Below are 25,747 nucleotides of genomic sequence, written 5' to 3' on the forward strand. Positions count from 1 at the left end.
AATAGGTTTGGATTCACCTTGTGCTTTTGAAGGCTCAAGGTGATTGACTAAGGATGAGGTAAGATGGATAGAAGGTCCGCCTGGAGATTCAGTTTTTACCAGCTTTTGTGGCTAGCAGGTTGTTTGTTCTGTCTGAGGGAGTACTTCAGGATTTTTCCCTTTTCTGGCAGAACTGGTCTCTGGAAGTACCTGTGTATCACTTTTGTTCTTGACGAATGTGAAATACTGCCTTTGAACCCTCCTCTTCTGAGTTCTGGTCAATTCCAGAGTTAGTCTACCACTTTTTCCGACAGAATACCATCTGCCTTCTATGATAGCTGCCAAGGGCTTTTCATTCCCATGCATTTTAATTGGTATTTCCTTCTTGGGCTGCTCTGTCATCCTTCTGCTACGCTAAGTAGGCCTAAGATAGTCCTTCTGTCTGGCTCTATCTTGAGATGGAATCGAAACTGGGCCCTGCTGGTGACATGTCGTCCTAATTATCAAAAACACTGGGTGTGGCCTACTTCTAACTCAGTTTCGCATTTGCACTTGCTGCAGAGCACTACCCCAGCTGAGATAGTTGCCCTTGGCCTTTGATTAGCTTCCCTTGTGACTGTTTTGCCTCTGCTGGAGTTGGCCCCTGTCGTAGGTTTGCTTCTCTTCTGTTCTGGCCATTTTAAGTTGACCATGTTGACTTGTGGCTGGGGAAAAGGATTTGTTGTGATTGATGGAGGTTTCTCCGCCAGTTTTAGCCTTCCTGCTGTTATTCCCTCCTGTATAACATCCCTGAAAACAACACAACTATTGGTGGAATGGTTCCAAGAGTTGTGCCACCTGCAATACTGTCTGCCCTTGAGTTCTTCTGGCTTGGGCAACCTGTGGGGTGTCTCTATTGCCTTCTGTAGCAGCATCTCATCAAACATGGCATCCACCTTGGTCAGATCGAAGGAATAGACCTTGTTCTGTATTGGTTTGTTTGGAACAAACCCTCCCATGAATGGTGGTGGCTTCTGATCCTTTGGTGGCTTTGTAAGAGCCTTGCAACTGATGGGATGTTTTAGTTTCGCCATTTCTGCCATTGCAATTTCTCTTTCCTCTGAGCCTTCTGTACCTTCTTCTGATCCTACCTCAATTAGATGTATTGAAGAAGAAGGGGACTTGTAGTACTGCCTTTAGATGAGAACCAAGAAATTGGACAATTTAAGTTCGTTCAGTAAATGGAGTGGTCGGTTTATTGCATAGTTTTAGCGATTGGATTTCACTCAAAACAAACCAATTCACTCCTCACACCATATTATGATGTTGACCAAGTTTTTAGCAAAGCCCGATCTCGATTGAACCAAGAAATTGGACAATTCAAGTTTGTTCGCAGTTCATTCTGTAAATGGAGTGCTAGTGTATTGCACAGTTTAAGAAATTGAATTTCACTAAAAACTCCCCAAATAACTCTGCCCACCATATTATGACGTTGCCCATGTTTTGGGCTCAATTCGATATTGATTGGCCATAGAAATTGGACAATTCAAGTTCGTACGAAGTTCATTTCGTAAATGAAGTGGTTGGTGTATTGCATGTAGCAATTGGATTTCACTCAAAACTCACCAAATGACTCCTTCCACTATATTTCGATCTCGATTTAACCAAGAAATTGGACAATTCAAGTTCGTTCGCAATTCGATCTATAAATGGAGTGGTTAGTGTATTGCATAATTTTAGCGATTGGATTTCACTCAAAAATCACCAAATAACTCCTCCCACCAAAATATGATGACCAAGTTTTGGGTTCAATTCGATATCGATTGGCCAATGGAGTGGTTGGGGTATTGCCTCGTTTATCAATTGGATTTCACTCCAAACACACCAATTCCCTCCCTCCCCCATATTGGGACGTTGCCCTTGTTTTGGGCTCAATCCGATACTAATTGGCCAAAGAAATTGGACAATTCAAGTTCTTATGAAGTTCTTTCTGCAAATGGAGTGGTTTGTGTATTGCATGTTTTAGCGATTTGATTTCACTCAAAACTCACGAAATGACTCATCCCACCATATTATGATGTACACCAAGATTTGGGCTCAATCCAATATCGATTGACCCATGAAATTGGACAATTCAAGTTCGTACGAAGTTCGTTCAGTAAATGGAGTGGTTGGTGTATTGCATAGTTTTAGCCATTGGATTTCACCCAAAACTCACAAAATGACTCCTCCCACCACATTATGAAGTTGACCAAGTTTTGGGCTGAATCTGACATCGATTGGACAATTCAAGTCCATACAAAGTTCGTTATGTAAATAGAGTGGTTGGTGTATTGCATAGTTTTGGCGATTGGATTTCACACAAAGCACACCAATTCACTTCTACCATATAATGATGATGACCAAGTTTTGAGCTCAATTCGATATTGATTGGCCAAAGAAATTGGACAATTCAAGTTCGTACGAAGTTCGTTCCATAAATGGAGTGGTTGATTATTGCATGTTTAGCGATTGGATTTCACTCAAAACTCACGAATTGACTCCTCCCACCATATTATGATGTTGACCAAGTTTTGGGCTCAATCCGAGATCGACTGAACCAAGAAATTGGACAATTCAAGTTCGTACAAAGTTCATTCCGTAAATGGAGTGGTTCGTGTGTTGCATAGTTTTAGCCATTGTATTTCGCTTAAAACTCCCCAACTGACTCCTCCCACTATATTACGACGTTGACCAAGTTTTGGGCTGAATCCGACATCGATTGAACAAAGAAATTGGACAATTCAGGTATATACGAAGTTCGTTCCTTAAACGGAGTGGTTGGCGTATTGCATAGTTTTGGCCCTTTGATTTCACTCGAAACTCACTAAAAGAATCCTCCCACCACTTTATGATGTTGACCATGTTTTGGGCTCAATCCGACATCGATTGAACCAAGAAATTCGACAATTCAAGTTCTTTCGAAGTTCTTTCCGTAAATGATGTGGTTGGTGTATTGCACAGTTTTAGCAGTTCAATTTCACTCAAAACACACCAATTCACTCCACCTACCATATTATTACGTTGCCCATGTGTTGGGCTCAATCCGATATTGATTGGCTAAAGAAATTGGACAATTCCAGTTCGTACGAAGTTCGTTCCGTAAATGTAGTGGTTGGTGTATTGCATGTTTTAGCAATTGGATTTCACTCAAAACTCACGAAATGACTCCTCCCACCATATTAAGATGTTGACCAAGTTTTGGGCTCACACTGATATTGATTGAACAAAGAAATTGGACAACTCAAGTTTACACGAAGTTCGTTCCGTAAATAGTGTGGTTGATGTATTGCATAGTTTTAGCCATTGGATTTCACTCAAAACTAACTAAATGACTCCTCCCACCACATTATAATGTTGACCAAGTTTTGGGCTCAATTGAACCAACAAATTGGACAATTCAAGTTCGTACGAAGTTAACAAATTGGACAATTCAAGTTCGTACGAAGTTCGTTTCATAAATGGACTAGTTGGTGTATTCCATAGTTTTAGCCACTCGATTTCACTCAAAACTCACCAAATGACTTCTCCCACCATATTATTATGTTGACCAAGTTTTGGGCTCAAACTGATATCGATTGAACCGAGAAATTGGACAATTCAAGTTTGTAAGAAGTTCGTTCCGTAAATAGAGTGGTTGATGTATTGCATAGTTTTAGCCATTGTATTTCACTCAAAACTCACTAAATGACTCCTCCCACCACATTATAATGTTGACCAAGTTTTCGGATCAATCCGACATCAATTGAAACAACAAATTGGACAATTCAAGTTCATACGAAGTTTGTTTCGTAAATGGACTGGTTGGTGTATTTCATAGTTATAGCTACTGGATTTCACTCAAAACTCACCAAATGACTCCTCCCACCATATTATTATGTTGACCAAGTTTTGGGCTCAAACTGATATCGATTGATCCAAGAAATTGGACAATTCAAGTTTGTACGAAGTTTGTTCCGTAAATAGAGTGGTTGATGTATTGCATAGTTTTAGCCATTGGATTTCACTCAAAACTCACTAAATGACTCCTCCCACCACATTATAATGTTGACCAAGTTTTGAGATCAATCCGACATCAATTGAACCAACAAATTGGACAATTCAAGTTCGTACGAAGTTTGTTTCGTAAATGGACTGGTTGGTGTATTCCATAGTTTTAGCTACTGGATTTCACTCAAAACTCACTACATGAGTACTCCCACCACATTATAATGTTGACCAAGTTTTGGACTCAATCTGACATCGATTGAACCAACAAATTGGACAATTCAAGTTCGTACGAAGTTCGTTTCGTAAATGGACTAGTTGGTGTATTCCATAGTTTTAGCCACTTGATTTCACTCAAAACTCACCAAAAGACTACTCCCACCATATTATGATATTGACCAAGTTTTGGGCTCAATACGACATCGATTGAACCAAGAAATCGGACAATTCAAGTTTGTACAAAGTTCGTTCCGTAAATGGAGTGGTTGGTGTATTGCATAATTTTAGCCATTGGATTTCACTCAAAACAAACAAATTCCCTCCTCCTACCATATTATGACGTTGCCCATGTTTTGGGCTCAATCCGATATTGATTGGCCAATGAAATTGGACAATTCAAGTTCGTACGAAGTTCGTTCCGTAAATGGAGTGGTTGGTGTATTGCATTGTTTTACCGATTGAATTTCACCCAAAAAACACCAATTCACTCCTCCCACCATATTAAGACGTTTTCCATGTTTTGGGCTCAAACCAACATTGATTGGCCAAAGAAATTGCACAATTCAAGTTCGTACGATGTTCATTCTCTAAATGGAGTGGTCGGTGTATAGCATTATTTTGGCGATTGTATTTCACTCAAAACACACCAATTTACTCCTTCTACCATGTTATGATGATGACCAAGTTTTGGTCTCAATCCGATATTGATTGGCAAAAGAAATTGGACAATTCCAGTTCGTACGAAGTTCATTCCGTAAATGGAGTGGTTGGTGTATTGAATATTTCAGCTGCTGGATTTCACTCTAACCTCCCCAAATGACTCCTCCCACCATATTATGATGTTGACCAAGTTTTGGGCTCAATCCGACATCGATTGAACCAAGAAATTGGACAATTCAAGTTTGTACGAAGTTTGTTCCGTAAATGGAGTGGTTGGTGTATTATATGCTTTAGCGATTGAATTTCACTCAAAACTCATCAAATGACTCCTCCCACCTTCTTATGATGTAGATCAAGTTTTGGGCTCAATCCGATATCAATTGAACCATGAAATTGGACAATTCATGTTCGTACGAAGTTCATTCCGTAAATGGAGAGTTTGGTGTATTGCATAGTTTTACATATTGGATTTCACTCAAAAACCACCAATTCACTCCTCCCACCATATTAAGACGTTTCCCACGTTTTGGGCTCAAACCGATATTGATTGTCCAAAGAAAACGAACAATTCAAGTTCGTACGAAGTTCGTTCCATAAATGGAGTGGTTGGTGTATTTTATATTTTAGCCATTGAATTTCACTAGAAACTCCCCAAATGACTCCTCCCACCATATTATGATTTTGACCAACTTTTGGGCACAATCCAATATCGATTGAACCAAGAAATTGGACAATTCAAGTCCGTACGAAGTTCGTTCATCAAATGGAGTTGTTGGTGTATTACATAGTTTTTTAGATTGGATTTCACTCAAAACTCACCAAATGAGTCCTCCCACTATATTATGATGTTGACCAAGTTTTGGGTTCAATCCTATATCGATTGAACAAAGAAATTGGACAATTCAGGTTTGTACGAATTTCATTCCGCAAATGGAGTGGTTGGTTTATTGCATAGTTTTGGCGATTGGATTTTACTGAAAGCACACCAATTCACCCCTCCTACCATATTATGATGATGACCAAGTTTTTAGCTCACTCCGGTAACTTTTGGCCATAATCCGATATCGATTGAACGAAGAAATCGGACAATTCAAGTCCGTACGAAGTTCGTTCCGTAAATGGAGTGGTTAGTGTAGGTTTTGCCATTGGATTTCACTCAAAAGTCACGAAATGACTCCTCCCACCATATTATGATGTTCACCAAATTTTGGGCTCAATCCAATATCAATTGAACCAATAAACAGGACAATTCAAGTTCGTATGAAGTTCGTTCCGTGAATGGAGTGGTTGGTGTATAGCATAGTTTTAGCCATTGGATTTCGCTCAAAACTCACGAAATGACTCATCCCACCATATTTTGATGTTGACCAAGTTCTGGGCACAGTCTGATATTGATTGGCCAAAGAAATCGGACAATTCAAGTTCGTACGAAGTTCGTTTCGTAAATGGAGTGGTTGGTGTATTGCAAAGTTTTAGCCATTGGATTTCACTGAAAACTCACGAAATGACTCCTCCCACCATATTTTGATGTTGACCAAGTTTTGGCCTCAATCCGATATCGATTGAACCAAGAAATTGGACAATTCAAGTTCATATGATATTCTTTCCGTAAATGTTGTGGTTGGTGTATTGCATAGTTTTAACATTGGATTTCACTCAAAACTCAAGAAATAACTCCTCGCACCATATTGTGATGTTGACCAAGTTTTGGGCTCAATCCGATATCAATTGGACCAAGAAATTGGACAATTCAAGTTCAAACGAAGTTCGTTCCGTAAATGGAGTGGTTGGCGTATAGCATAGTTCTATCAACTGGATTTCACTCAAAACACACCAATTCACTTCTCCCACCATATTATGACGTTGCGCATGTTTTAGGCTCAATCCGATATTGATTGGCCAAAGAAATTGGACAATTCAAGTTCGTACGAAGTTCATTCCGTAAATGGAATGTTTGGTGTATTGCATGTTTTAGGAATTGGATTTCACTCAAAACTCGCCAAATGACTCCTCCCACCATATTATGACGTTGACCATGTTTTGGGCTCATTCCGATATCGATTGAACAAAGAAATTGGACAATTCAAGTTCGTAGAAGTTCGTTCCTTAAATGGAGTGGTTGGTGTATTCCATAGTTTTAGCCATTGGATTTCACTCAAAATTCACCAAATGACTCCTCCCACCATATTATGATGTTCACCATGTTTTGGTCTCAATCCGATATCGATTGAACCAAGAAATTGGACAATTCAAGTTCGTACAAAGTTCGTTCCGTAAATGGAGTGGTTAGTGTATTGCATAGTTTTAGCGATTGGATTTCACTCAAACCACACCAAGTCACTCCTCCCACCATATTATGATGTTGCCCATGTTTTGGGCTCAATCCGATATTGATTGGCAAACAAATTGGACAATTCAAGTTCGTACGAAGTTCGTTCCGTAAACGGAGTGGTTGGTGTATTGCATGTAGCGATTGGATTTCACTCAAAACTAACCAAATGACTCGTCCCACCATATTATGATGTGGACCAAGTTTTGGGCTCAATCCGAAATCGATTGAACCAAGAAATTGGACAATTCAAGTTCGTATGAAGTTCGTTCCGTAAATGGAGCGGTTGGTGTATTGCTTATTTTTAGCCATTGGATTTCACTCGAAACTCACCAAATGACTCCTCCCATCATAATATGATGTTGGCCAAGTTTTGGTCTCAATCCGATATCGATTCAACCAAGGAATTAGACAATTTAAGTTCGTACAAAGTTGGTTTCGTAAATGGAGTGGTTGGTGTATTGCTTAGTTTTAGCCACTAGATTTCATGCAAAACTCATGAAATGACTTCTCCCACCATTTTATGATGTTGACAAAGTTTTGGGCTCAATCCGATATCGATTGAACCAAGAAATTGGACAATTCAAGTTCATATGAATTTCGTTCCGTAAATGGAGTGGTTGGTGTATTGCATAGTTTTAGGGACTGGATGTCACTCATAACACACCAATTCACTTCTCCCACCATATTATGACGTTGCCCATGTTTTGGGCTCAATCCAATATTGATTGGCGAAAGAAATTGGACAATTCAAGTTCGTATGAAGTTCGTTCCGTAAATGGAGTGGTTGGTGTATTGCATGTTTTAGGGATTGGATTTCACTCAAAACTCGCCAAATAACTCCTCCCACCATATTATGACGTTGACCAGGTTTTGGGCTCAGTCCGATTTCGATTGAACCAAGAAATTGGACAATTCAAGTTCGTACGAAGTGTGTTCCGTAAATGGAGCGGTTGGTGTATTGCATAGTTTTTGTAACAACACGATCCTAAATTAATATTTAATTATTAAAGTATTGAAGCAAAAGACAATGTTACCCCGGAATATTTTAATAGGTTTACCTGTTGACGTGTTGAGCTGGGAGACTTTGGTGGAATTGTTACATCCCGGTCTGAAAGTGTGTTAAAATAATTAAAGTAAGAGAGAATGAATTTAAATGAGGAATAAATTGAAATAAACATTAAAATAAAATGATTTGAATTAATTAAGGTTTTTGAGAAATTAAAATATTATTTAATATTAGAAAGGGGCAAAAATGTCATTTTAAGTTCGGGAAGGAATTTGGAAATTTTAATTAGGCCATTTCATAGAGCACGTCGAAACGAGTTCGTAGACACGTAGTGGACTCGAATCGGAGTTGTAATGAAGAAATGGCGATCAAAAGAAGTTCAGTGGCATAACCATAAATATTTCGACGTTTAATTTTTTTAAGCCCAGAATTTCTGCATTCTGGGGAGCATGACCAGCCAACTTCTCTCCTCCACCACCGCCACCACACACCTCCGTTCTTGGTGGTACCGGTTCCGTTAGAACCGCCTCACTTCTCTATTCGATTCCCGATTGATCCCAGCCCTGATCCGCCGTCGTGGTCGCCGGAATCAGCCACGAAACAGGCAATGTTGGACAGTTTTTTAAGCAAACTTTCGGGAGCTCGTTCGGACACCTCCGGCCACCAAAGCTTTCGAACTTGGTATGCTTTTCTATCCTTTCAACATGTTCTAGCTTCTGGTTGTCTTAGTTTTGAGAAATTTCTGCGTTTAATTGATTGATTAAGCAATTGAAGTTTTGGCCGGTTTCGGCCTCCGATTCCGGCCACTTCCGTCGACTTTTTGAGGTAGGTCCAAGAACAAAAGTGACTCGAAAAGAGGTTTTACACCTAGGGTAGGAGTTTGGGCTAGCGGTTTGGAGTATTTCCAGTCGCCGGAATTTGATCAAACCACCCACGTGCTGCCGGCTCGTGTGGCTGTGCTTGGGAAGCCTGGTGAGGTAACTCTCAGTCCTAGTATGATCCTCGTGTTGTCACGAGCACATAGGAATTCGCGGATCTCAATTCGGACAATGTTTGAGCCCTAATCGTATCTTGCATATTGTGCGATTTCCAGGTTCGATACATTTGAACCGTTGGATCGTAGTTATTCTTGTATATGTCGATCTAGATAATTTAGGGATCGTGTAGAAATTGATGAATCATGAATCGGAGTCCCGGATACTCCGAAAAGGCCAACCCTACGGCTAGGTTTATAGTAACCGTCCGATCGAGACCAGACTTTCGGGACATGTGTCCTAGGTATACTGGAACCTTAAGGGACTTTCGGGTCGGAATTTCAAGGTCGTGGACCCCACGGGGTCCCGTGTTGACTTTTTGGGACTTTATCACTTTTAAGTTCCGAGGCACTTTTAGACCGCTCTAAACCTTGGGAAACGCTATTGTGAGTGTAGAAGTGACCTTAAAGCTAGTGCACGTATTTCCAGGAACCCAAGGATAAGGTTTCAGATAAATTAATGTTGATGAGCTCTATTGTTTGTGTATAAATTTTCAGGAAGTTTATGTACGTGCGAGTCTTCATTTGGTTTATTTATTTATGGTATTAATTTCATGAGTATATATATATATATATATATATGAATTCGGGATGAGTATGCATAACTGGAGCTGAGTGGTATTAGGTTTTGTATGGAAGCATAATGTTTTAATTGTGGAATACAGTATTTTATGGAATTCATATGAAAACGTGTGAGTGTTCATTGGTTAGTAATGGCATTAATTTCATGCATTAGATTACCATATCACTTTTTATGAAATTATATGACTATGGAGTGAGTATATATGATTGTATACATATGGATTGCTAAATTGTATATATATTTTAAGTTTAGTTGAGAATAAATTTATTGAAAGTTGATATAAATGACGAGTTATGGTTTTCAAACCCACCAGGAGGGTACCACCTCCCCCCCCCCCTCCCCCCCAGTTGCCTTGAGACAGTTTGTTATTTATGATAATGCCCCACGAATTTCGGGGACGCCTGAACCGTGTGGTGGGGGATTGCAGCTCAGTTTGAAGTGTTATCTCTGAGACCTACGAGGAATGCGGTTCAGATTGAAGTGGTATCTCCGAGACCTACGAGGATTGCGGCTCAGATTGAAGTGTTATCTCTGAGACCTGCGAGGAATGCGGCTCAGTTAACTTTATGTTTTCGAGACTTGCGAGGATGGAATTGATGGTATTAAAGGAATTGACGGATCAGAAATAAGGGTACACCTAGGTGGAGAGAATTTAGATTTAAAAATGCTTTTAAACTAAATTGAGGATTTTATACAGCTACCATTATTTTCTTAAGCGTCACATTTGTTTTAAAAGTGTTAGATGGAAATATACATATAGATTCTAATTAAGTTGTTGATATATATATATATATATTTATTTATGAACCTTACGGGAGTTTCAATACAAGGATACAAGGGTCTTCGAAGCTTATAAATCTCTAACTTATTTTATTTCATTTTATTTTATCTTAGTATGTTTATTTATCTTTACCTTTTATTATTTTATGTAGTATTAAATATCTTAAGTTTTTCTAGCATATTTTGCCCCACGAGTCTTAGAATTATCCGGACCGTGGGAGCGAGGATTGTAGACCAGGTTGACCAGATGTCTCCTGAGTCCAGCGAGGTTTACAGGGTAGGACGTGCCACCTTTGGTGTCACGAGGAATTGATGGTTATGGCTTTCCAAGCATGATTACTTGATATAAATGCTTTTATTTCTTCGTTTGATTATATATTGCCATGTGAGAAATGTCAGGAAGCTTTGAAACAGAAAGCTGAGATGAAATTTGAGAACTAGAGTGGTTTTGCAATTAAAGAACTACGTGTGGCTTGATCCCTCAGTAAGGGTACGTAGGCAGCCTATGGTTACAAGGTGCAGCCATGAGTTAGAATGTTTGAGATTACCAATGCATTATTGTTGTTCTAAAAGTTGAGATGAATTTTTTTAGCAGATTGATTTATTTGATTTGTTACGACCTGAGACCAGAATATTATTATGCTTAATTTGTTTGGATATAATTGAATGCATGTTGAACGATTGAGTTATATAACTGTTTGATGACAGGTGGAAATTTTGGGAAATGAGTAAATTACAGGGAAAACTCTGCCGAATTTTCGGCAGAAGATAATCTTTTTTTAAAAGTGGATTTTTAGTTAGAAGGGTAGTTTGGTCTTTGTGCCCTGCATTAGCCAGGTGTCGGACACTCACAGGGTTCGACTCGTATCCCAAAGTGGAATTTGGGTCGGGTCCTGTCAGTTTTACCCATGGGAATTCACTCAAAACTCACGAAATCACTCCTCCCACCATATTATGATGTTTACCAAGTTTTGGGCTCAATCCGATATCGATTGGACCAAGAAATTGGACAATTCAAGTTCATATGATGTTCTTTCCGTAAATGAAGAGGTTGGTGTATTGCATAGTTTTAGCCATTGGATTTCACTCAAACCACACCAATTCACTCCTCCCACCATATTATGATGTTGCCCATGTTTTGGGCTCAATCCGATATTGATTGCCAAAGAAATTGGACAATTCAAGATCGTACGAAGTTCGTTCCATAAATGGAGTGGTTGGTGTATTGCATGTAGCGATTGGATTGCACTCAAAACCCACCAAATGACTCCTCCCACCATATTATGATGTTGACCAAGTTTTGGGCTCAACACAATATCGATTGAACCAAGAAATTGGGCAATTCAAGTTCGTACGAAGTTCGTATGGAGTGGTTGGTGTGTTGGATAGTTTTAGCCATTGGATTTGACGCAAAACTCATGAAATGACTCCTCCCACCATATTATGCTGTTGACCAAGTTTTGGGCTCAATCCCATATCAATTAAACCAAGAAATTGGACAATTCAAGTTCATATGATGTTAGTTCTGTAAATGGAGTGGTTGGTGTATTGCATAGTTTTAGCTACTAGATTTCACTCAAAACACACCAATTCACTTCTCCCACGATACTATGACGTTGCCGATGTTTTGGGTTCAATCCGATATTGATTGGCCAAAGAAATTGGACAATTCAAGTTCGTACGAAGTTCGTTCCGTAAATGGAGTGGTTTGTGTTGCATAGTTTTAGCCATTTGATTTCACTCAAAACTCATGAAATGACTCCTCCCACCATATAATGATGTTAACCAAGTTTTGGGCTCAATCCAATATCGATTGAACTAAGAAATTGGACAATTCAAGTTCGTACAAAGTTCGTTCCTTAAATGGAGTGGTTGGTGTATTGCATAGTTTTAGCCATTAGATTTCACTCAAAACTTACGAAATGACTCCTCCCACCATATTTTGATGTCGACCAAGTTTTGGGCTCAATCTGATATCGATTAAACCAAGAAATTGGACAATTCATGTTCGTACGAAGTTCATTCCGTAAATGGAGTGGTTGGTGTATTGCATAGTTATAGCCATTGGATTAACCTCAAAACACACTAAATGACTCCTCCCACCGTATTATGTTGTTGACCACGTTTTGGGCTCAATCCGATATTGATTGATCGAAGAAACTGGACAATTCAACTTCGTACGAAGTTCATTCTGTAATGGAGTGGTTGGTGTATTGCATAGTTTTAGCGACTTGATTTCCCACAAAACACACCAATTAACTACTCCCACCATACTATGACGTTGCCCATGTTTTGGGCTCAGTACGATATTGATTAGCCAAAGAAATTGGGCAATTCAAGTTCTTACGAAGTTCGTTCCGTAAATGGAGTAGTTGGTGTATTTCATGTTTTAGCGATTGGATTTCACTCAAACCTCACCAAAGAACTCCTCCGACCATACTATGGCGTTGCCCATGTTTTGGGCTCAGTCCGATATTGATCAACCAAACAAATTGGACAATTCAAGTTCGAACGAAGTTCGTTCCGTAAATGTACTGCTTGGTGTATTTCATGTATTAGCGATCGGATTTCACTCCAAACTCATTAAATCACTCCTCCCACCATATTATGATGTTGACCAAGTTTTGGGCTCAATCCGATATTGTTTGAACCAAGAAATGGGACAATTCAAGTTCGTACGAAGTTCGTTCCATAAATGGAGTGCTTGGTGTATTGCATGTAGCGATTGGATTTCACTCAAACCTCACCAAATGACTCCTCCCACCACATTATGATCTTGACCAAGCTTTGGGCTCAATCCGATATCGATTGAACCAAGAAATTGGACAATTCAAGTTCGTACGAAGTTCGTTCCGTAAATGGAGAGGTTGGTGTATTACATAGTTTTAGCCATTGAATTTCACTCAAAACTCACCAAATGACTCCTCCCACCATATTATGATGTTGACCAAGATTTGGGCTCAATCCAATATCAATTCAACCAAAGAAATTGAACAATTCAAGTTCGAACGAAGTTCATTCCGTAAATATACTGCTTGGTGTATTTCATGTTTTAGCGATCGGATTTCACTCCAAACTCATTAAATGACTCCTCCCACCATATTATGTTGTTGACCAAGTTTTGGGCCCAATTCGACATCGATTGAACCAAGAAATTGGACAATTCAAGTTCGTACGAAGTTCGTTCCGTAAAAGGAGTGGTTGGTGAATTGCATGTAGCGATTCGATTTCGCTCAAAACTCACAAAATGACTACTCCCTCCATATTATGATGTTGACCAAGCTTTGGGCTTAATCCGATATCGATTGAACCAAGAAATTGGACAATTCAAGTTCCTACGAAGTTCGTTCTGTAAATGGAGCGGTTGGTGTATTGCGTAGTTTTAGCCATTGGATTTCACTCAAAACTCACCAAATGAATCCTCCCACCATATTATGATGTTGACCAAGTTTTGGGCTCAATCCGATATTGATTCAACCAAGAAATTGGACAATTCAAGTTCGTACGAAGTTCGTTCCGTAAATGGGGTGCTTAGTGTATTGCATAGTTTTACCCATTGGATTTCACGCAAAACTCAGGAAATGACTCCTCCCACCATAATGATGTTGACCAAGTTTTGGGCTCTATCCGACATCGATTGAACCAAGAAATTGGACAATTCATGTTCATACGATGTTCATTCCGTGAATGGAGTGGTTGGTGTATTGCATAGTTTTAATGACTAGATTTCACTCAAAACACACCAATTCACTTCTCCATCGATATTGTGACGTTGCCGATGTTTTGGGCTCAGTCCGATATTGATTGGCCAAAGAAATTAGGCAATTCAAGTTCGTACGAAGCTCTTTCCGTAAATGGAGTGGTTTGTGTTGCATAGTTTTAGCCATTGGATTTCACTCAAAACTCCCGAAATGACTCCGTCCACCATATTATGATGTTTACCAAGCTTTCGGCTTAATCCGATATCGATTGAACTAAGAAATTGGACAATTCAAGTTCGTACAAAGTTCGTTCCGTACATGGAGTGGTTGGTGTATTGCATAGTTTTAGCCATTTGATTTCACTCAAAACTTGCGAAATGACTCCTCCCACCATATTTTGATGCTGACCATGTTTTGGGCTCAATCCGATATCGATTGAACCAAGAAAATGGAGAATTCAAGTTCGTACAAAGTTCGTTCTGTACATGGAGAGGTTAGTGTATTGCATAGTTTTAGCCTTTAGATTTCACTCAAAACTTATGAAATGACTGCTCCCACCATATTTTCATGTTGACCAAGTTTTGGGCTCAATTCGATATCGATTGAACCAAGAAATTTGACAATTCAAGTTCGTACGAAGTTCATTCCGTAAATGGAGTGGTTGCTGTATTGCATAGTTTTACCCTTTGGATTTCCCTCAAAACTTACTAAATGACTCCTCCCACCGTATTATGTTGTTGACCACGTTTTGGGCTCAATCTGATATCGATTGGACGAAGAAACTGGACAATTCAAGTTCGTACGAAGTTCGTTCTGTAATGGAGTGGTTGTTGTATTGCATAGTTTTACCTACTTGATTTCCCTCAAAACACTCCAATTAACTCCTCCCACCATACTATGACGTTGCCCATTTTTTGGGCTCAGTCCAATATTGATTGGCCAACGAAATTGGACAATTCAAGTTCTTATGAAGTTCGTTCCGTAAATGGAGTGGTTGGTGTATTTCATGTTTTAGCGATTGCATTTCACTCAAAACTCGTTAAATGACTCTTCCCACCATATTATGATGTTGACCAAGTTTTGGGCTCAATCTGATATCGTTTGAACCAAGAAATTGGACAATTCAAGTTCGAACGAAGTTCATTCCGTAAATGGAGTGGTTGGCGTATTGCATAGCTTTAGCCATTGGATTTCCCTCAAAACTCACTAAATGACTCCTCCCACCGTATTATGTTGTTCACCATGTTTTGGGCTCAATCCGATACCGATCGAACGAAGAAACTGGACAATTCAAGTTCGTACAAAGTTCGTTCTGTAATGGAGTGGTTGGTGTATTGCATAGTTTTACCGACTTGATTTCCCTCAAAACACACCAATTGACTCCTCCCAGCATACTATGGCGTTGCCCATGTTTTGGGCTCAGTCCGATATTGATTTGCCAAAGAAATTGGACAATTCAAGTTCTTACGAACTTCGTTCCGTAAATGGAGTGGTTGGTGTATTTCATGTTTTAGCAATTGGATTTCACTCAAAACTCATTAAATGACTCCTCCCACCATATTCTGATGTTGACCAAGTTTTGGCCTCAATCCGATATCGTTTGAACCAAGAAATTGGACAATTCAAGTTCGTACGAAGTTCGTTCCGTAAATGGAGTGGTTGGTGTATTTTATGTAGCAATTGGATTTCACTCAAAACTCACGAAATGGCTCCTCCCACCATATGTTGATGTTGACCAAGTTTTGGGCTCATTCCGATATCGATTGAATAAGAAATTGGACAATTCAAGTTCGTTCCGTAAATGGAGTGGTTTGTGTATTGCATAGTTTTAGCCATTGGATTTCCCTCAAAACTCACTAAATGACTCCTCCCACCATACTATGATGTTGACCAAGTTTTGGGCTCAATACGATATCGATTGAACCAAGAAACTGGACGTTTCAAGTTCGTATGAAGTTCTTTCTGTAAATGGAGTGGTTGGTGTATTGAATAGTTTTAGCAACTGGATTTCCCTCAAAACAAACCAATTAACTCCTCCCACCATACTATGACGATGCCCATGTTTTGGGCTCAGTCCGGTATTGATTTGTCAAAGAAATTGGACAATTCAAGTTCTTACAAAGTTCGTTCCGTAAATGTAGTGGTTGGTGTATTTTATGTTTTAGCGATTGGATTTCACTCAAAACTCATTAAATGACTCCTCCCACCATATTCTGATGTTGACCAAGTTTTGGGCTCAATCCGATATCGTTTGAACCAAGAAATTGGGCAATTCAAGTTCGTACGAAGTTCGTTCCGTAAATGGAGTCGTTAGTGTATTGCATAGTTTTAACCATTGAATTTCACTCAAAACTCACGAACTGACTCCACCCACCATATTATGATGTTGACTAAGTTTTGGCCTCAATCCGATATTGATTGAACCAAGAAATTGGACAATTCAAGTTCGAACGAAGTTTGTTTTGCAAATAGAGTGGTTGGTGTATTGCATAGTTTTAGGCATTGGTTTTCACTCAAAACTCACGAAATTACTCCACCCACCATATTATGATGTTCACCAAGTTTTAGGCTCAATCCAATATCAATTGAACCAAGAAACTGGACAATTCAAGTTCGTACGAAGTTCGTCCTGTAAATGGAGTGGTTGGTGTATTGTATAATTTTAGCGACTGGATTTCACTCAAAACACACCAACTAACTTCTCCCACCATATTATGACGCTGCCCATGTTTTGGGCTCAATCTGATATTGATTGGCCAAAGAAATTGGACAATTCAAGTTTGTATGAAGTTCGTTCTGTAAATGGAGTGGGTGGGGTATTGCATGTTTTCGCAATTGGATTTCTCTCAAAACTCACCAAATGACTCCTCCCACCGTATTATGTTGTTCACCAAGTTTTGGGCTCAATTTGATGTCGATTGAACTGGGAAATTGGACAATTCAAGTTCGTATGAAGTTCATTCCGTAAATGGAGTGGTTGGTGTATTGCATAGTTTTAGCCATTGGATTTCACTGAAAACTCACCAAATGACTCCTCCCACCATATTATGATATTGACCAAGTTTTGGGCTCAATCTGATATCAATTGAACTAAGAAATTGAACAATTCAAGTTCACACGGTTTTCTTTCCGTAAACGGAGTGGTTGATGTATTGCATAGTTTTACCCATTAGATTTCACTCAAAACTTACGGAATGACTCCTCCCACCATATTTTGATGTTGAACAAGTTTTGGGCTCAATCCGATATCAATTCAACCAAGAAATTGGACAATTCAAGTTCATACGACGTTCGTTCCATAAAGGGAGTGGTTGGTGTATTGCATAGTTTTATCCATTGCATTTCACTCCAACCTCACAAAATGACTCATCCCACCATATTGTGATGTTGACCAAGTTTTGGGCTCAATCAGATATTGATTGAACCATAAAATTGGACAATTCAAGTTCATACGAAGTTCGTTCTGTAAATGGAGTGGTTGGTGTATTGCATAGTTTTAACCATTGGATTTCACTCAAAACTCACGAAATGACTCCTCCTCCCATATTTTGATGTTGAACAAGTTTTGAACTCAATCCAATATTGATTGAACCAAGAAATTGGACAATTCAAGTACGTACGAAGTTCGTTCTGTAAATGGAGCAGTTGGTGTATTGCATAGTTTTAGCGATCGGATTTCAGTCAAAACTCACCAAATGACTTCTTCCAGTATATTAGGATGTGAACCAAGTTTTGGTCTCAATCCGATATCGATAGAACCAAGAAATTGGACAATTCCAGTTCGTGCGAAGTTCGTTCCGCAAATGGTGTGGTTGGTGTATTGCATAGTTTCAGCTATTTGATTTCACTAAAAACTCACCAAACGACTCCTCCCACCATATTATGACATTCACCAAGTTTTGGGCTCAATCTAATATCGATTGAACCAAGAAATTGGATAATTCAAGTTCGTACGAAGTTCGTTATGTAAATGGGGTGAATGGTGTATTGCATGTTTTAGTGATTTGTTTTCACTCAAAACTCACAAAATGAGTCCCCCCCCCCCCCCCCCCCCCCTTCCATATTATCGATTGACCAAGTTTTGGGCTCAATCCGATATCAATTTAACCAAGAAATTTGACGATTCATGTTCGTACGAAGTTCAGTCCATAAATGGGGTGGTTGGTGTATTGCATGTTTTAGGGATTGGATTTCACTCAAAACTCACCAAATGACTCCTCCCACCATATTATGGTGTCAACCAAGTTTTGGGCGCTAATTTCTTGATATGATTTTTAGTACCTGTGCAAACAGGGATTAAAATCACATAAAATACTTGCAAGAATACACAGCTATTGTAGTATAGATGCTCATGCAAGGTCGTTCTCCTCAAGGACTAATTAGCAATTTAAGTAAAAACAATTTCCAAATAACTACTTAAAATAAAAGGTTAACAAAGATGATTATGAATTTGGTTGATACTAAAAACAAATAAACAAAAACAATTACGACTGAAGGAAAAAGTTTTAAATACCAATTTATAAAGCACTAGGGTTTCACCATCACCTAGCAATCCTATGAACTTTTACCAATTACTTATGATTTGCACATGCCACTTTGAAGGTTAGGTTTTCCTAATGTGTATTCTACTTAGAACCTCCAACACAGAACGTATATCTAACATGCAACCCGTCCGGACGTTCGGATCAAATATGAACATGAAAGACTCATTAAGTTTTGTGAAAAACCTTTGAAAAACCATGCAACCCTTAAGACGTGGTGTTCATCTTAAGTGAAATTACAATTATTAATCACAAGAAGCTAGCATTAATTTCTGGGAACTTTCCGACCAAAATTGCATCCAATTACTTTTCTAAAGATCCTAATGGTGATCAGGCATTAAGACAATTAGATAGTTTAAAACAGTGATTAACAATTCAAAGTAGGCATGCACTCATCATAAGCAATTAAATAAAAATCACATATTCATGCTAAGGTTCAAGGCTTCACCCTAGCAAAATAAAATTAGTTATGCATATTCATAATTGAAATCCAAGAAAATATCATTTATAAGGAAAAGAAGGAAAACACCTTAAAGTAGCAAAAACCCAAAACTCTAGCTTGCTTTCCACAATGTCACGTTCAAAAGTGAAAAAGAAGAAGTCCCTAAATTCCTTGTGAAAAGAGCTTAAATACCCCTTAAAACCTAGCTGCTAATGTAAAGCTTTTCTATCCCCACAAGGAAACTAATTAAAATAAAATAATACTAGGAAATAAAGTCCAAATTGGATTAGGAGAATCTGCCCAAAATCTGCCCAGCCACGTTTTGGCCTCAAATCTCCTCCAAATTTGGCCCAAGATAGCTTGTTTTAAAGATAAAAATATTCTGAACACTTCTCTAGAACGAACCCATCCAAGGTTATCTTGGGCTCCAAAAACGCAATAAAAGCCCAACACGTCACTATTCTAGCACTGCGCACTGCACATTTATTTTGTTGCCAGAAGATAACCGTTTAGTAGAAAAAACTGAAATTTTGATATGATCAAGCTAAGTGACTCACGAGCGTCCTCCACCTGAAATTACTCCAAAATTCATCGATTTGATTATGTTTTGCTTCAGAGGAAGTCGAAAGTCCTACATGAGAAATATAATTCAAAGTATCAAAATTCTTCCAAAATATTAACCAAAATATACTAAGAATGAGGTTAAATACATAATATAAAATATACCCATCAAAATACCCCCAAACTTAGTTTTTTGCTTGTCCTCAAGAGAAACAAGACTCAAACAAAAATAAAAACTTAACAGACTAGACATCTGCTAACACTTAACCAGGACAAAATTTCCACCTTCAAGTTTCAATCCATAGCAAATTTTAAAAACTAGAACATCTATTCAATAGATCCAACTAATCCCACCACAGAGTCTAAGCTATTTAGTATCAATTAGAAAAGAATTCACAAACTTCCTTCAGTGTAAAGTGAACCATTAAGGAGACTCGACTAAAACCCTTTCCTCTCATCCCTTTTATTCAAACTTCACATACTTATATAATTGTTCTTTTCCTTTTTTTTTTCTTTTTTTCTCTTTTCTTTTTACTTTTGAGTAACAGTAGTGGTTGTGCAATGTCGGTTCCCTTAAGCTTTCGATCCAACCCGTGTAGCGAGCTTTAGGTCAATGACTCCCAAACTACTAAGGCTTTAGGGCATTAGGTGTAGAACACCCCTAAGGACTTATTAACTCAAGCTGAAAAGGCTACGAAACCAACTAACCACCCTTCCTCATGCCAAAACTCTACTGTTTGTCTCGAGAATCACTGCTGATTAGGCAGGACTGGCCCGGATACTAGCAAAGCTTAGGGTGAGGCAATTATTACATTATAACACAAACTAACTTTATTTTATAAAGAACAAAAATTCAAACACACTTATACAAAAAGTAAGTATTTCAATCTCACTTCCCACAAACCATGCTGATGTGATGTGCAAATTTCAAAGTATAATTCATGAATTAGTGTCTAAGCAACAATAAATAGAAAAGACTACTATGGGATTGATCTTCACCATGTCCATTTGTTCTAACGTTTAAAATAATCTATGGATATTAACTTAAAAACAAAAATTCTAGACAAGATCCAGAAAATAAAAATCTAAATTTTTAGTTTCCCACCCCCAAACTTAAATCACACATTGTCCTCAAGGTGTGGAAAATAAACAAAAGAAACAAGAGCAGACCAAATAACTAAATCCTAGAAAATGGAAATCAAAAATAAAGAAAATACTCTAGGAAAAGAAATTAGGAAAACAAAAGAGAATAACAATAAAATAAAATAAGACAGAAAATGAGAAAAACAATAAAAGAAAATAAATAGGAAAGAAAATATCCGGAAATTAGGCACCTTGGGGATTTGAAGTCAAGACTTGGGAGCGGGGATCTTGCGACGACAAGCTGACCAACTAGCACAAGTCACGCTTGTGTCATGTTTGAGCAACAGATACAATATAATGGGGTAGTGGCTGCGGTGTCAGTTCCTTTTCACACATTGAGCTGTCCACTCCATCTCCTCTACTGCTTCGTCATTTCTCTCAAACCTAAAGTCCCTCTCTTCTTCTGTCATAACCGAAACCAGCAGCTCATTCTTTTTTTTTCTTTTTCTTTTTTTTTTCGCAAAAACCCAAAGCCAGCTCTCATTTCCTCACCATCCTCCATAACTCCGTAAGAGCAGCTCCAGCAAGGAGCTGAGCCCAAGACTGGGGGGAGAAAAAAACAAAAATCTGTTTCCAGCGAGGAGTCCAGGCCCGAGCGCAAGGTGGGACCCAGCAACCTGGGCTGGCCTGAGGGCAAGGTTGGCCCGAGCTCTAGCCCTCGTTTTGGTGCTGACGTCATCGCTACAGTGCCACAGTGATGCTACAGTGACGCTACAGTACCACTAAAAGTCCACGTGTCGCACTCTGGGCTCTCCGATCAGATTTTTTTCTCCAATCCAACGGCAGCCAATTTTTGTGCAATAAAAAAATGAAAAAAATTGAAATTTTTTTTAAAAAAATACCAAAAAATTACTTCTTTTTTTTTTCTATAAATACCAAAATTTTATCCGATTGAGATATGAATTTTATAATAAATATTGATATGTACGAACCTGAAAATATTATCCAAATTAATTATTTTCATTAAAAAATTTGTGAAAAAAACAAAAAAATGAATAGTAATTGCCCTTAGCCATGGCAATGGGTGGAAACACAAAATACTATTTGAAAGGGCAACTACTATTCATGTGAATAGTGGCTGCCCTAGCTGCCCCCTTGCCATGGCAAGGGGCAAATGGGTGGAGTTGCTCTAAGGTTGTGATTGATTGAACCGGATCAAAGCTTTCTCGTTGTTGCCCATTCTTCTTCCCAACACCCACTTGTTGCGAGCCCAGAGCCACACGGATCTCCTTTGTCCATTCCCATCTCTGTTGGTTGCGAGAAAGTCAGAAAACATAGCTTGTTGTGGCTCTCATCCATCTGAAGGTAAGATGAATTCCAGAATTTTTTTTGGGTCCTGATCTGTATAAATGTTGGTTCTATGTCCCTGTATGTACTCATATTGGTGCGCATTGTGTAGGAAAAATGCAGATCTAGGAGAGGGCAATTAACACCCAAGCTCAAAAGACATGGAATCACATGTGAGTGCGAAGGGTGGATCTGATAGGAATTAGGAGTTGGAGCCAAAACTGTAAAACAGTTTTGGATAGTTAGTTAGTCAAGTGTTAGTTGGGGAATCTGTTACAATTACTGTTGTATCCTTGACGGTGGCTTTATTACCAATTTGGGGAGCCATTGTACGTATTGTTGAGAAATATACAGAAACATTCTTTGGGTTCTCTCTGTTCTTGGTTATTGTCTAAGGTTGAAAGATAGAGTCCTATCATTGGTATCATGCCATTGATCCTCTAAGCTGTTCCTTTAGTATATGACCTGTGCTCGTGTTCGTACTCGTGCGTTAACAATGGACGCTCGTGTTGCTGCGCTGGAAGCCTTTACTTCCAAGAACCAGGGCATTTTGGAAACAATTCAGCGTCTTCTTGAGGATAAGTTTGCATCCATCGACAAACGCCTCGATTCAATTGATTCTCATAGTGAGGGTTTTGATTAGCCATTCCCGCCTCCATCTGATGACGACGACGGTGACAGCTCATAGCGGCGCGGAGAGAGGGATCACCGAGAGAGGGAAAGGGGTTTTTCTTTTGAGAATCGTATGCCCTTTGTTAAGATCAAATTTCCCAGATTCAGCGATGGGGATGATCCAATTGAATGGATTTACAAGGCGGAGCAGTATTTTGATTACTTTTCGGTGCCTTCTGAGAAAAAGGTAAAAATGGTTTCTTTCCATCTAGATAGTGAGGCTCTGCAATGGTATCAATGGGAGGAATGTGCTTCTTCTTTGTCCAAATGGGAAGATTTTACCAGGGCATTTTGCAGAGAATTTGGCTCTCATGGGTTTGAGGATTTTGCAGAGTCGCTCTTTAAGCTTCGTCAAACAGGTCCCTTAAAGGATTATATCACTGAGTTTCAACGATTGGCAACTCGAATCCGTGATCTTAAACCTACTTTTCGATTGAGCTGTTTTGTTGGAGGATTAAAGGAAGAACTCAAGCATGATGTCAAGCTGCTTCGTCCTGCTACAGTTCATGAGGCCATGAATTTTGCTCATGAAGTGGATGCTAAACTTCAGAAGTTGAGGTATGCACATTCTGCTGGAATTTCTAAGTCAAGATTGCCTCTTTTACCCATTCAAAATGATTTAGTTCTTGCTAAAAATGAAGTTGTTCCTAGGAAGGATATGCCTGTCAAGAAATTAACCCCAGAAGAAATCCAATATAAACGGCAGAATAATCTTTGTTTTTATTGTGATGAAAAATTTGTGAGGGGTCATAAGTGTGCAAGGAAACAAATCTTGTTGTTGGATATGGGTTATAATAGTTCTGAGGAAGAGGAAATAGTTCATGAATTACAACAGATTGAACAAGTGGCTGAGGTGAATGCTTGTTGTATCACAGCTTGTGCTTTGTATGGTACTCCGGCTCCTCTTGCTATTAAGACTATGAAACTCACTGCTGTAATTAAAAACTGTCCTGTTGTAGTATTGTTAGACTCTGGAAGTTCTCATAATTTCATCAATATTGGCATGGTTAAGAAGTTGGGTTGGAAGTTAGATCAGCCTCATATTTGTGATGTCATGATAGCTGATGGTGGACAAGTTCAGAGTAAGGGTTGTTGTGCTGCGGTTCCTTTAGCCATCGGGACTTATGTATATACCTCTAATATGTTTGCTTTGCCATTGGGAGGCTGTGACATTGTGTTAGGGGTTCAGTGGTTGCGAACTCTTGGTCCAATCTTGTGGGACTTTGAGAGATTAACTATGAAGTTTTGGCATGGGAATGAACAAATCTGTTTGTCCAGTTCGAAGCCTCAGCCTCCACAGCCTATTTCTTGTCAACAGATGGACAAGTTGTTGCATTCAGGTTGTTATGGTGTGATTCTCTGTGCTGTAGAATGTGAAAATATGGCCAAACCCGCAGATGATTTATCCTCACCACAACAGCATGAATTGCAAGCCTTATTGGATTCTTTTTCTGCTGTCTTTGGCACCCCAACTACACTTTATCCTGTGCGAGAACATGATCATCGGATCCCACTAATTTTTGGTTGTAAACCACCAAGCATTAGACCATATGCTTATGGACCACTTCAAAAGTCAGAAATTGAAAAGTGTGTCAAGGAGCTGCTGGACTCTAGATTTATAAGGAACAGTCATAGTCCTTTTTGTTCTCCTGTTTTGTTGGTCAAGAAGAAGGATAGCACATGGAGAATGTGCATGGATTACAGACAGTTAAACGAGTTAACTATCAAGGATAAATATCCAATTCCACTTATTGATGATCTGTTGGATGAATTGCATGGGGCAAAGTATTTTTCCAAATTGGACTTGAGGAGTGGCTATCATCAGATCAGAGTTCATCCAGAAGATATTGAAAAAACAGCTTTTCGGACTCACGAGGGACATTATGAATTCCTTGTTATGCCCTTCGGTTTGACAAATGCTCCTGCCACATTTCAAGGTTTGATGAATGAGATTTTCCGGAATTGTTTACGGAAGTTTGTCTTGGTATTTTTTTGATGATATTCTTGTTTACAGTACTTCATGGTCAGATCATTTGAGGCATTTACATACTGTTTTGGAAATTTTAAAGCATCATCAACTTTTTGTCAAGATGTCCAAGTGTGCCTTTGGAGTTTCTACTATTGAATATTTGGGCCACATCGTCTCTAGGCAAGGAGTTTCAGCTGATCCTTCCACATTAAACGCAGTGGCTGACTGGCCTGTACCTACTTCTGTTAAAAGTTTGAGAGGATTTTTGGGTCTCACAGGCTATTATCGGAAATTTATTCCTCACTATGGTAGGGAAAGTTTCCCTTTGACTCATTTAACTAAGAAGGATGGATTTTTGTGGACTCCAGAGGCTACTGCTGCCTTTCACAAACTCAAGGAACTCATGTTATCTCCTAGGGTTCTCGCCTTGCCAGATTTTACAAAACCTTTTATCATTGAGAGTGATGCTTCTGGATCTGGTGTAGGAGCTGTGTTACAACAGGAAGGCAGGCCTTTGCTTTTACCAGCAAGACTCTTGGTCCTAGAAACCAAGCCCTTTCCACTTACGAGAGGGAAATGATGGCAATTGTTCATGCTATCAAGAAGTGGCATCATTACTTACAAGGAAGACACTTTATCATTAAGACAAATCACCATAGTCTTAAATATTTTCTCAATCATAAGGCTCACACTCCTTTTCAGCAAAAATGGGTCACCAAGCTTTTGGGCTATGATTATGAGATACACTATAGGCAAGGGAGTGATAATAAAGCAGCTGATGCTTTGTCTAGATTTCCTATCAGTCACAGTTCTTCTACTGACCAAGTTCAAGTC

Source organism: Prunus persica, chromosome G4 (assembly GCF_000346465.2).
Source record: "Prunus persica cultivar Lovell chromosome G4, Prunus_persica_NCBIv2, whole genome shotgun sequence".
Classification (NCBI taxonomy): Eukaryota; Viridiplantae; Streptophyta; class Magnoliopsida; order Rosales; family Rosaceae; genus Prunus; species Prunus persica.